At 42.4% G+C, this 14,702-nt stretch overlaps 1 pseudogene across 1 annotated transcript; it reads left to right on the top strand.

Moving 5' to 3' along the window:
• The first annotated feature begins 2,691 nt into the window (after positions 1-2,691).
• LOC307128783 (proteinase-activated receptor 1-like) lies at positions 2,692-9,980 on the top strand (annotated as a pseudogene). The gene is made up of 5 exons: positions 2,692-2,763; positions 4,656-4,823; positions 5,921-5,996; positions 8,112-8,725; positions 9,517-9,980. The product of its transcript is annotated as a proteinase-activated receptor 1-like (transcript).
• The last annotated feature ends 4,722 nt before the right edge of the window (positions 9,981-14,702 follow it).

Here is a 14,702-nt window from a genome sequence, read left to right as displayed (position 1 = left end):
AATAATTTACACTGAAAAATTACAACTGCATTAAATAATGTTATGAGATTTGTTTTAAATATTTTTTTGAATATACAAATAAGAAATGTTGGAAAGATGAAACTAAACCACCTGTAGGTGGCAGCAGGTGACCGTCTGAATGAGCGAGTCATTGAGTCGATTCGTTCAAACACTGATTCATTCAAGAATGAGGCGGTCGTTTACGAATAGTTCATTGAATCTTTGATTCTATCGATTCATTCTAAACACTGAATCATTCACTAACACACACTGTTGCTGTGACATGCGTTCCCATTCAGTCGGTCAACTCGGTACAACACATGACTATGGGATATCGCGCTCTAGCCATCTGCTGAAGACACCTTTATTCACGCCTGAAAGGCCAATGACGCATGACGACGTGGGCGGGGTCCCTCGCCCACAGCATATAAATGCAGTCGTATGCGTCATTTCCCTTGTTCTTCAGCTCTTCACCGTGCTGCTTGAACACCATCACGCCACATTTTCGCAAGAAAAGCCCACGGTGGTGATTATTGTCGAAATTAAGGCAAAAAAGAGAAAGCTTATTTAGCAACAAGTTTAGCTTTGCTAACGAAAGGCTAATAAGTTTTTCTCAAACAAAGTGTTCAAACTTATGCCACATTCACAAGATAATCCACAGTGATGACTCTTGTTAATGGAAAAGACATAAAAGAGAAGTTTTTGGCTTGAGTTTAGTACAACTAACAAATGGCTAAAAAATTTTGTCATGATAAATATCTGAACAGGTTATCTCCCCTGTCCTATGGCATGTGGGTGTTCATGGTATAATCATAAGTAGGGTGTTCAGCATGCTCGGGCGGCTCTCGAGGGAGCCGCTTGCGAGCATTATGAGAGCTGACACTCAGGCTGCTCCGCTCTCGGCTGGCCGTGTTCGATGAGGCCGGCCAGCCTCGTGAGCCCCGTGGATCGGTTCCGCATCCGCCGAGGCGGTGCGGCGAGGCCGGTCATGGGGCTCACGGATGGACTGTCAGCGGGACTTGGGACTGCTGAGGCATCTTCCCAGTCTTTGTCTAATTAGGCTGGACTAGATCTCTCCAACCCCAGTGCGTGTACGTTGTGCCCTACCGGCAGCTCTGCCGTTCCGCTTGGCGGGGCAGTGGTCGAACACGGCCCGCTCCTGTCTTCAGGTGCTGATCCAGATACGGTGATCGCCGGTTTTGGAGGCCACGGAGAGTTGGGATGATCGGGTATAGACCGAGGAGTGTCGGTGTAGCGTTCACGGGGTGATTCGGTCTCGCTAGAAGCGGGCGAGGAATGCTCTGATGATATATATTTTCAAACCGGGCAGATCGCGTCTCCCCGAGGTGGGTGAAAGTGAAATGATAGCCCTTGAATTGATCTGTGTTGGAGAGCGGCAACAAAGTTTGTCGATAGTCCTGCCGTGATACAGAAGCTTGCGGGTTTGATTCCTGTAAAATCAGCGATGCAAACTCGCCTGCCGATCTATCCAGATTGGGCAGTAACCCAGCAAAATAGCGGGTTCAGTTTAAGTATGTTGTCAATAAAATGTGTGTTGAGCATACAAGACCTCATGTGTTGATTTGTTAAAACAATCAGATTGCACTGGAACCTCTAACCTCACAGTCTGGCCGTATGCCGACAGATGAGAATAATGCAGTGTTATGCAATTTACAGTGATGTTTGCAGAAGGACGCGGGATTCCACAAGTGATGCTTGAGAATCCTCCTCGCTGTCTGCCTTGAACGGTGGCGCGTAAGCGCACTAACAACACCATGGCTTCTTCGCACGATTCCAGTAGGGCTGTCGGCTGCGGTTTCTCTCGCGCCCCCCTCTGGTTTGGCGGAGTAATTGCAACTTCATTGTTTGAGAGGGGAAATCCGTGCTCTCCTCAGCAAAATGGCAATTCAAGTTTTGCCACAAGGGAAAATGGAGAAAGAGATTTTTCAGAGTAAATTCCTCCTCCTCCTCCTCCTCCAAAAAAAAAAAAAAAAAAATACCAGACTTGCAGCAGTTGAACAAACACTTTAGAGTGGTTAATGTGTCAAGTTCAAAAATGCTTGCAGTATGTCACCTGTTCTGCCCTCTGCATCCTCGGGATCGGCTTACATCGGTGTGTTTTTGCCCGATGCATCTTGCCACAATCAAACAGGAGCACAGAAAACATTTCTGAGGTCTCCGTTGATGGGATTGCCTATAGATCCTAATGGCACTGCGCATATCTGAAAGATATGCAGAAGCGGTGTTGGTTCTGCTGTGCCATCAGAGCATAATATTGTTCTCCTATTTGGATGACGTGCTCCTGGCTGCAGACAGCAGGGAACACGCAGTGTTGTAAAACACATGCACTTGTTTTTCCATTTTACGAGCTCTGGGATTTTTCAGATAATCTCAAAAGGGGCTGTTATGTCTCGGTCTGTTATATCTTGGTCTGGGGATAGATTCAGAACCGAACAGAGGGCAGAGGACTTTTGCAGTGCTGAGACTGCTGGGGCTCATGACCCCGATAGCAGTAGTACTGCTGGATTCTCCTCTTTGTGTTTGCAGTTCCGGCGCTGGGCGTTCGGTAACTTGCTATATGCCATGTGACATTTAAGCATGGTTCAGTAGCGCTGTTGGGCGTTCAGACCATGGTCCCCTGGGAGTCCTAGATCTGTTAACAGAAGGAATTCCCCTGGGCAGGGTTACGGCATGTTCATTAGTGATGACAAACGTCACAACATGGACGAGAAACTCTGTAAGAGGAGAGTGGTTGACAGCGCTGTAAGAGCTTCACATACATTTATGTGGAATAGTTCTCCTGGTGCTGAAACACTTGACCCAGCAGGGCAAGCATTATTCAGAATGGAAAATATGACAATGGTCATATATATGTAGGCAAGGAGGTACTCCCTCTCTGCTGCAATTGGCATGGATGCTCTTGATACAAGGCAGACCTGCGGTGGCTTATGCACTCTTGAATAGTGGTGCAGATCGGGTGCAGAAATGTGTATCTTTTTGCATCTGCAGAAAACATGCGCCGCCCGCTGTTTTCTTGATTATGGACTGGAGTGCCCCGTAGGGGGTGGATGTCCCAACACGTATAGCCCAGGATTCTGCTGTATGCAGAAGGGTCCATCACTGTTTTGGTGGCATCTTGCTGGCCAGAGAAAAAGAAATGGTACACAAGCATCATGGCATTGCTGTTAAGGACACACACCATGGTGTCTTCCCCTATGCAGGAGGCAGATTCTGCACCCTCGGCCGGAACTGTGGTCTCTAAGGGTCTACATGTTAAGAGAGGGAGAATCTGACTATAGCTACAAAACAGGGCGCTTGCTTTCTGAAGCACACCGTGTTGTGTTGAAGTAGCGCATGTTTGAAGTTTGGTGCAGGTGAAAATCTGTATCACTGTGTCAGTGCCTGATTGATACTGTTTTCTTCTCCGAAGAAAAGTCACTCCCATTCCATGCTGGAAGTTTATTGGGCGACTGTTTTCGGCTTTCATGAGGGCATTAATGGTGCTGCGCTAAAGCGCGCTTTTTTCGGTTCCTTAAGAGGGTCCTGGCATACTACGATTTTTGCTCCGTTTCGGGCACAGTCGAGAGTGTGATTTTTTCAAAGTATAGCCTACTCCATTGCCCACATCAGTGGAAAGGTGCTTTTGGCGCATGTGCACTATCTAGTGCATTTTTGGTTTTCGAGTGCTTTGGTTTTCAAGTGCTCTCTCTCTCCTCTCCACCTATAGTTGGTGTGTGGTGAGCGCGCTGGTGCCATTGTACTGTGACTGCCCTTGCATCATCCAAGTGGATGCTGAACACTGCTGGTGGTTGAGGAGAGACCCCTGACATGAGTGTAAAGCGCTTTGGGTGTACAGTAGTGCATAGGAAACATGCTATATGATTCATGTCACTCGCACATGTGCTGTTTTATGTGCACCGTCCGCGGTCCCAGAAATTGGGCTGCACACGGACAGTGTGCGCGGCCATCTGCGGACTCTCCTAATGGTGATTATTACGTCACACGGACAGTTCACGGACTGTCAGGGAACTCTCGCGTTCCACTCCATCTGTTGAGAGTGTGAGCTGGTCACGGTATACTCCTTTGGCCAGGAAGGCCGGGTATGGTTAATTTCCCGCATCCAGATGCGTCACACACGCAGTCGAATGAGCGCGGATGACCAAGTTCAATACATGTGCAGTATAATTGTTGTGACTCTTCTGTCGCTTCTGTTTTTCTTGCACATGCGCTGTTGTATGCGCACCTTCCATGCATTCTCAAAAACAATTGGGCTGCATGCTGACGGAATACTTTGGACTTAAGTGTAGATGGGTTCGGAATGCGTGCTTCTGAGTGAACTTTGTCCGCAAGTGGTCAAGTCACTCATACGCTGTGGCATGCGCACCAAAGGCCCTCCTGTTGACGAGATTTTACGTCACACGAATGGTGCGCAGAACGCAGACATCCAAAGTATACCTGGAGCTTTAAGGTCAGCGTTTTTAGGCTCGTTACAAACTGTAATGGTCATGACCTGATGGTTGATCTGGAGGCTAGGTGTGAACCTCCGTTTAAGCCTTTAGAATCCTTGAATATAAGGATGATTCCTTGTCATGGATACTGGCACCAGCAAAGCATGTTGGTTATCTTCATGCGCTATTGGTGCATCCCCTTTGCAGTTTGCACCCAAGCTGCACTTGGTGGTGTTGCATCCAAATGCGGCGTATATGCCTAAAGTCAGGTTGGGAGTATGCTCTCGTTCGAGCTGTCTGCCCTATGAAATCTCTGACTCAGAGAAAAACAGGATACTTGCTTTGTGCTTTGCGCCATTTGCGATTCGTACGCAGGTGCGTTCGGCAGTTGCAGGCTATGCACTCGCCTGACCAGCCTTTTGTCATGTTTTCCAACTCAGCCAGTGGGAAGCCGCTATCTGAGCGATGTCTTTCACATTGGATTGTACAAGGCTATTTCTATAGCATGGAAGGAGTTGGTTCTGCCTGGTGAGGTGTGTGAGCACTCTACAAGGGCATGGAGATGTCAGGGGCTTGGTTTAATATTCTCGTGGGATGCCAGCTGGGCATCACTGTGCACATTTGTCCGGTGTACCCGCTAGTTGCCACTACGGCAACAGTAACTCAGGCTGTGCAAACCACAGGGGTTTTTATAGGGGCCATGCATCTTTCCCTCGGAAAAGGGTTATGTGGCGGTGCTGGTCTATTACGTTTAGTTCAGCGACTTGGCGGGGCGTGAATATATGTCCCATAGTCATGTGTTGTACCGAGTTGACCGACTGAATGGGAACGTTGAGTTATGCATATAACTACTGTTCCCAGAAGGAGGGAAACGAGGTACAACACCTCTGGGCCCCGCACAGTCGGGGCTCGGTGAAGAGCTGGACTGAACAAGGGAAATGACGCATACGACTGCATTTATATGCTGTGGGCGAGGGACCCCGCCCACGTCGTCATGCGTCATTGGCCTTTCAGGCGTGAATAAAGGTGTCTTCAGCAGATGGCGCTAGAGCGCGATATCCCATAGTCATGTGTTGTACCTCGTTTCCCTCCTTCTGGGAACAGTAGTTATATGGATAACTCAACGTTCTGCTGTGATCTTTTGGAACTATTTTCGCTGCTGAAATAGAAAAAAAAACACTCAATATTGCATCAAAATGTAAGTGACTTAATGTTAATAATTGTTTATGGAACTGTCATATGAAATCAGTGTCATTTTCAGTCGTGATGTTATTCAGGAAAACAGCACTCTTGGTAATGTGACATTGCAACTGTATCATGTTATAAATATAAATAAACTCCACATTTCTACATTTGTACTGTAGGAGCCATAGTTACTAGTTTATTTAATTTTTATCAATTTGTTCATTTAAATATAATTTTTGTTGTTGTATTATTAATTGTTTATTTCTTTGAGTGTGTGCCCTCTATAGGTGAGAGGAAAGTTTAAAGGATATGCCACCCCTGACAGGATGGGGGCGCTGGTGCAAGAGCACACAGTTTTTGACCGTACACATGGGGAAAGACAGAAAGCAGCCTTGGAGTTGTTTGTTTGATTTATGCTACAATGCATCTTTATTTTTGATTTAATAAACTTCAGTTATCGTTTTGAAACATCAACAAGCCTCTTTGGATCTATTCATGCTATTTTGCACGCGTCAGAAGTATTGCACCATCACCTCTCACAGTGGCCAAGAAACAAGGGACAAAATTGGAAATTTGAAGCTTGTTTTGCCGCTACAGTACGTTAACTGAGTTTCTCCATGTGAGCGGCGCACATTTGTTTTGATTTCTCCTCGAGAGGCTGCGCGAGCCTCAACAGCGCAACATTAGTTACCGTCAGTTCATTATACATTATTATCATTCACTGTCAATCGCCACTTACAGTAATGAATGCAGAATCATTCTTGCATTTGGGTGATTCCCTAGTTGTTTTCGTTTTATCAGGCTACTTGTCCGTCGGGCAAGTAAAATTCTCTTTCACTTGCCCCTTCAAAAAATCCACTTGTCCCGGACATGCGTTAATGTCGAGCCCTGGCCTACAGTAACGTTAGCTAGCTGTCGGCTAGCTTGTCAATAGTCCCTCCCATTCATTCAAGCTGTATAGTATGACAGTCGAAATTCACAAATTCTACAATTCAAAATTCTAGTGAAATTCACCTGGTCGTTATCTAAGGGATTATGTCAGCCAAATACAGGATATTTACCATTCATAGATATGTGCCAAGTGTCTGTCAGATTTCGCGCTCCTAACTCTTCTTCTTCTGTTTGTTTTTCCTAACTCACTGACGTGCACGAGCTACTAAAGGTATAGGGAAAACATGACATGGATTTGAGGTGAAATAGGTTTTGTTAGTGTATAGTGTAAGGCCAGTCGAATGGATTTGGGAAATGGATCTTCCGCGATTTTATATTTTCGGAGCTGGAAAGAAAGACGTATTTGCAATCACATCGATATTGCCCGCATAATCATACAGTATGATCAAATATTGGGGGGGACAAATTGTCCTTCTTTGAATATTGGGGACGTGTCCCCCTGTCCCCCCCATAGAATTACGCCTATGCTTTAACCCCATTTTGAGAACTACGCCGAGACCTAAAGCACGATCAATGTAGAATTCAACAGCTTAGACACGCGCGTCTTCCTCTGCTTGTAAACAAATCTCTTCTGGGTCATTTGTCCGAACGCCGGATCTGCGTCATATTCTAGCGCATGCGTCGTGGAGGCACACACGGAAGACAAGAACAAGTTGGATAAAGGTGTTATTTTGATTTTTTTTTGCGCACAAAAACTATTGTCGTCGCATCGTAAAATTATTGTAGAGTCACTGTGGTGAGATGGACTTTGTAACGACGTTTTAAGTGCCTTTTATGGGTCTTGGGAGTGTAAATGTACTGAATGCATTGTAGAATGTATTGTATGTAGAATGGTTCTACAATAACTTTATGAATCGGCGAGAATAGTTTTTGTGCGCAAAAAAACCCTAAATAACGACTTATATAGTGATGATGATTTCAAAACAAGGCATCATGAAGCTTCGAAGCGTTATGAATCAGTGAGTCGATTCATGATTCGGATCACGTGTCAAACCGCCAAACTGCTGAAATTTGGCAATTCAAACTGCTGATTCGACTCACTGATTCATAACGCTTCGAAGCTTCATGATGCTGTGTTTTGAAATCATCATCACTATATAAGTCGTTATTTAGGGGTTTTTTTGCGCACAACAACTATTCTCGCTGATTCATAAAGTTAGTGTAGAACCACTGTAGTGAGATGGACTTTGTAACGACGTCTTTAGTGCCTTTTAAGGGTCTTGAGAGTGTAAAGTGCCATTGAGCCAATGGAGGCCTTTCAGAGCCATCAGATTACAACTAAAATATCTTCATTTGTGTCTGAAGATGAACGGAGGTCTGACGGGTGTCGAACGACATGAGGGTAAGTAATTAATGACAGAATTTTCATGTTTGGGTGAACTAACCCTTTAACCAGTGGAATCGGTATTCGGCCGAACCCCAAAAATCTGGATTCGGTGCATCCCTAATCTCATGCTTACTTTTTTAAATAATTGTATGTTTTAGTAGTATATGACCTTCACTCATTGTGTTTTGTTCTGGTTACAGATTCTGACTGCCCTCAGCTCACTTTACGGAAGCCCTTACTTATTTCAGAATCAGACATCACATACTCCTTCAATACAATCAATATGTCATATATTGATGGTATACTAGAATTCCCAGAGATATGGAACATCTCAGTCAAGTCTGCTTTCTATCTCAAAGGCTTAACGGTCACAAGCGTCATGCCCTTATTCTACATCTTCGTCATCCTCATTAGTTTGCCCCTGAACGCTTTGGCCTTGGTGACGTTCACCTGTAGGATTCAAGCGAAGAAAGCAGCTTTGATCTACATGACTCACCTGGCGTTTGTGGACCTGTTCTTCACCCTGCTGCTGCCTCTGAAGATCCACTACCAGCTGAACAATTCAGATTGGGTGTTCGGCGAGGTGGCATGTTGTGTGCTCAGTGCGGCTTACTACTGCTACATCTACTGCTCCATACTGCTGATGATGTGCATAAGCGTGGACAGACTGCTGGCTGTGGCTCTTCCCATCACCTCTCTAAACTGGAGGAGCTCAAGGAGAGCCACGTCTGTATGTGTGCTGGTCTGGCTGCTGGCGCTCGCTGGCACAGTGCCACTTCTCTCAATGAGACAAACGGTCAACATTAAAGGGTTAGTTCACCCAAAAATGAAAATTCTGTCATTAATTACTTACCCTCATGTCGTTCGACACCCGTCAGACCTCCGTTCATCTTCAGAACACAAATGAAGATATTTTAGTTGAAATCTGATGGCTCTGAAAGGCCTCCATTGGCACAATGCACTTTACACTCTCAAGACCCTTAAAAGGCACTAAAGACGTCGTTACAAAGTCCATCTCACTACAGTGGTTCTACAATAACTTTATAAATCAGCGAGAATAGTTTTTGTGCGCAAAAAAACCCTAAATAACGACTTACATAGTGATGATCGATTTCAAAACACGGCATCATGAAGCTTCGAAGCGTTATGAATCAGTGAGTTGAATCATGATTCGTATCGCGTGTCAAACCGCCAAACTGCTGAAATCACGTGACTTTGGCGATTCAAACCGCTGAATCAACTCACTGATTCATAACGCTTCGATGCTTCATGATGCATTGTTTTGAAATCGTCATCACTATGTAAGTCGTTATTCAGGGTTTTTTTGTGCACAAAAACCATTCTCGCCGATTCATAAAGTTATTGTAGAACCACTGTAGTGAGATGGACTTTGTAACGACGTCTTTAGTGTCTTTTAAGGGTCTTGAGAGTGAACCGTGCCATTGAGCCAATGGAGGCCTTTCAGAGCCATCAGATTTCAACTAAAATATCTTCATTTGTGTTCTGAAGATGAACGGAGGTCTGACGGGTGTCGAACGACATGAGGGTAAGTAATTAATGACAGAATTTTCATTTTTGGGTGAACTAACCCTTTAAGGATGTGACACTTGTCATAATGTACTGCGCAACGACTCTTCGGTGCTGTTTTACGTGTACCTGTTCTCCATCCTCTCCTGCCTCTACTTCTTCTTGCCGCTGGTCATCACCTTAGTGAGCTACCTTACTATCATATATGTACTCAGTGCAAAGTCTTAGCAACATCATCATCACCTTCATCCACCCGAAGGAAAGCTTTGATTATGGCTATTGCCGTGCTGATTGAGTTTGTGGTGTGTTTTGCTCCAACCAATGGCATCCTGATGTACCACTGTTTTCATTTAGCTACCGGAGGAGACGTTGAGGAGGGAGGGTCATCATATGCTGCTTACCTGTTGGCTGTGTGTTTGGGGAGCTCAAGTATTTTTCTGGACCCTCTTTTGTATTACTACGGTTCGTCTCAGTGCAGACAGAAAATCAGATCTGTGTTTTGGTGCAGAAAGGCAAAAAGAGTGAACATGATAAACTCTTGAAATGCTCTCACTACAGCTGCACAATACAAAAGACAATAAACAGCTGCCATATTCTTGCTTAACAGGTTCACTACACTGTATTTATCCTCCAGTATTAACCAGCATGGAATGAAGTGTTGGTGCACTCATGTATTATTCAATTTACTACTATGTCATGCAGTATATTGACTATGTAGCAATATATGTTTTGTAGCAGTATAATGCATAATATATAATCTGTATATTATCATACATACATATATAATGTATGTCACCCAGTGTTGGGGAAAGTTACTTTGAAAAGTAATGCATTACAATGTTGCGTTACTCCCTTAAAAAGTAACTAATTGAGTTACTTAGTTACTTTTTAAGAAAAGTAATGCGTTACGTTACTTTTTCTCACCTGGGCTGGGCTTGTTTTTGTTTTTGTTTATAACAAAAAAGTTATATGTTTGTGCAACGGTAAAGTCCTCTTCATACCAAAATTGAAATAATAAGCACCAGTCTGAGGTAAAAATGCAAATTCCCGCATGAACAGTAGAGGGCGCAGCTCTGGATAATGATAGAATAGGATGCAGGAGAAAAAAGATTTACAAATAAAAACAAAAAATCTAGTAATTTTCATCATCAAAGGTCAGCAGCAAGACATTGGTAAATTAAATATAGAGATAGATTATGCATAACATTTTTGTTTTATTTAACATTTAATTATTGGAGGTTTGCAAAGTACTCTGATTTTGCATTTGACTGATTTTATTCATTTTGAGGAGTACAGAATCTTTATTGTGCAAGTGAGATGAATAAATGCTCACATTTAGTCTAGAACTACAATAACCATCATGCTCACACACACACACACGCCTCTGCACTCATTTTTCTCAACATGGGGGCAGGAGAGCTGTCAGTCAAATTAATGTGAAAAAGTAACACAGATATTTTGTTGTAAATTTGAAAAGGAATGCGTTACTTTACTGGTTACTTGGAAAAAGTAATATTATTACGTAACTCAAGTTACTTGTAATGCGTTACCCCAACACTGATGTCACCTATATATCCATCTACCGTATATTAATAAATAATATTGCATTTGCACAGAGACTGTGATTAAGCAATCATCTAGCTCATGTTGTTAATCCATATATGTTTACCCAATGTAAATAAACTAACGTCAGACATATATACACTATATTGCCAAAAGTATTGGGACACCCCTCCAAATCATTGAATTCAGGTGTTCAATCACTTCATGTTCACAGGTGTATAGATCAAGCTCTAGGCATGCAGACGCTTGACAACATGACAATGTATTAGGGCTGCAACGACGCGTCGACGTCGTCGATGACGTCGACTACGAAAATACGTCGACGTGCGTGAAATGCGTCGACGGCACATTATTTACGTTCTAGAATGGAACAGAAGATCTAGAATAATGGCAGCTTCTGCTCCCGGGCATAGTGAAAATGATCATTTATCATATAAAGCCAGACCGCGACATTCAAAAGTGTGGGAGTACTTTAAACAGAAGCCGAGTAAAACTGTGCTTTGTTCGCTCTGTAACGCCGGTTTCACACTGCACGCGGTGGCAGAGCAGAAGCTGTGCGCGTGGAGAGCGGGAGCTTTCACACTGCAGTCAGTGTTGCCAAGTCCGCTTTTTTCCGCGGAATTGGGCTACTTCTACACTGTTGCCGCGGGCTGTGTCTCATGTCCGCGGGTTGAAGCAAAAAAACACACATATTTAACCCCCCGAACGCGATGTTTACCAGAGAACCTCCCCGAAACGCGATTGGGCTTGTTTTGGGCTAGTTTTGAGTAATGAATGGGTGGGGTTTGTTGTGTAAACCTGGCAACCCTGCTGCCAGTGTTCTCTCGCGCAGCTGAACCGTGGCGCGTGTATTGCAACAGACGGTCACATTTTCCTGGGTTCTTCTCCGACCCCAGTACGTCTCGTGCTTTTATTTATTATGGGCTGCATATATCTGCTGTTAATGCGACCTGGTTCCGCTCTGTCCCAAACACATATGCATAATAACTTGTTGTATATAGGTAGTTTGCATGATTAAAGTAACATTAAAGTTAAGATATGCCTCTAGCTTTAATAATTTAAATGTGTCTTTGAAGTTTGGGCAAAAACTTCTGGCAGCTTTAGTCGTTGTTTATGCACATGTATCTTCAAAATAGACGACTAGTTCAGGGGCGTAAATTTAATCTTATAGTTGGGGGGGGACAATAAACATGAAATTTCTCAAGAGCAATTTTTGAAGGGGACACAAATAATACAGCCAAAATCGTACTTGTAAGGATATGTATACCACAAAAAAAAAACATTTCTACCTATTTGGCTTTTTGGTGTACTGAAAAATTATCTAATGTCCGTTTTTTCTTTACTCTGTAATTTTATCTGAACAGCAACAACACAAAGCGATAGTTGTTTAAATACATTTATGCATTTTGGCAAACGCTTTTATCCAAAGCGACTTACATTGCAATCAAGGTACACAATTAAGGTTCACCACGCAGTCATATTATAATTATAAAATTATCTTGCGTCCTCCACATAGTATTTTATACTATGATATTCAGATTCATATTGAGCAAAACCCTACACAGATCTGACAGAACGGCCGTGCGCATATACTTTCGGTTTAGAATTAGCGCCACTTTTTAGAATTTGGGGGCGGGTTGCTTGAATTTTGGGTTCATTAGCCTATTATTCGTAATGAAAAACACAGCAACAAAACTACAATGACACACTCCCTTAAATAGGCGCTTTTACATTTCGCTTTGAAACCAAATCTTCGATCATCTTGTCTGTCAGCTGTTTGCCCGTTCGGCTCGTGCTGTATTGAGCAGACACGTTCAGTTTTTAATTGTTGTGTCTGTTCTCTAACTGAACTAAATTATTTTATTACTATAAAAATGAAAACGACGGTGGGCAAGTGATGTTAACAGTGTTTTGCCTAATCTGTATTAAAGAGAATATAATCACTTCATCTGATGTTTAAAGTGAATAAAATAGCCTTAAAGGCTTACTGGAGTTTCACAACTGCTGTCTGAAGAGCTTTGTTCTCTCCCCAAACTTGTGGTAGTTTTTTACGGTCTAGTTGAGGTGCGCGGTGGATCAAACCACTGTGGGGCAAGGGGGGAGGGGGGACTCAAAATGTTTCTAAACTTAAAATGCATTTTTTTGTCCCGTTTGCGTTTGTATTGTTTTACTACATACACATTTATTTTAAGTATATATTGTTATATTATTTACAATACGCAGCATGGTTTTTAGGGGGGGACAGCCCTCAGATTGGGGGGGTCTGGTCCCCCCGTCCCCCCCGCGATTTACGCCCCTGGACTAGTTATACATTAACACTATGCTGGAAGCTCCTGTATGTGAACCTTTTGCAGATAAATACAAGTGCATTTTCGTTTACTATTGACACAAATCAATAAGTAAATCATACTCAACTACTATAGTAAACAACTTTTCCTAATTAGGCCTACTCTGTATACATTTTATGATGAATAGTATCATTATATATTATGTTTAAAAAGCTTCTTTTGTTCATATATTTCATTATAAAATGGCATACTATGTACACTACCCTTCCTGAAATACAATTAATATTGTCATCATTCATTGATTTCATGTTAAAATAATATACAAATTCACTACCCTCTTTTAAATACAATAATCAGTAAAAAAGAATAATAAGATTAATCTGGAAAAATAATCGTTAGATTAGTCGACTAATCGAAAAAATAATCGTTAGATTAGTCGACAGAAAAAATAATCGTTAGTTGCAGCTCTACAATGTATACAATAGTAACGAACGGCTCAAAAGTCGGACAATTTCTGTTGAGGCGTTGCTATAACGCGTTGCTATGGGTTGCGTGCGTTTTGATTGACAGCTGATTTTCCACTGCTCGGAAATGGCTCTCGAGCCAAATATGGTCCTTTCAGAGAGTGTGTGGCCTTACAGGAAAAAAGTAAACCAATATTTTTTTTTTCATCCATAATCAGAGCTAATGTGTTGATTTAATTACAAATCTATATATTATATAAGTATTACACAATTCACCAATGCCCGTTTGTCATATGTTACACCAACCAATCGTGATCTGGCAAAGCAAGTTCAAATTCCATTGGGCGATGTAAAGTGGAGCGGTAATTTTCTGTTCTTATTCATAAATCGGTTGAAAATTACATGGACAGACGAACTAACGTTTGTGGAACGATTTCCTGTGGTTTGTGTCATATTTTAAATTCCATCACTAACTAAATGGATTTTAACTGACAACAAACAAATCCCTGCACAAAACCACAGCAGCAAACGTCGCATTAATGGTAAGTAGTGTTAAATTCACTTGTATTTATGTATATTGATACACCGTTTACTATTTCATGAAACTATCAAAGTTAACAAAACCCAAGTGCCGCCGGCACCTACAGGCCTATTATATGAAGTGTAGGCTGGCGAAATGGTGACGTGAAAGGACTTTATTATATTAACTTACCATTTTTGAATATTATGCAGCATTATAAGTCTCTTATGTTCATCAAGCCTGCATTTATAAAAAACAGCAATATTGTGAAATATTACTAAAATAATGGTTTTCTATTTTAAAATAATTTAAAATATAATTTATTCCTGTGATCACAGCTGGATTTTCAGCATCATTACTCCACTCTTCAGTGTCTCATGATCATTCAGAAATCATTCTAATATGAGGATTTAATGTCAATGATGGAAA

The sequence above is a fragment of the Gobio gobio genome (assembly GCF_949357685.1).
Source record: "Gobio gobio genome assembly, chromosome: 7".
NCBI lineage: Eukaryota > Metazoa > Chordata > Actinopteri > Cypriniformes > Gobionidae > Gobio > Gobio gobio.
The sequence above is the reverse complement of the archived record's forward strand: the minus strand, read 5'-3'. Positions and strand labels throughout refer to the sequence as shown.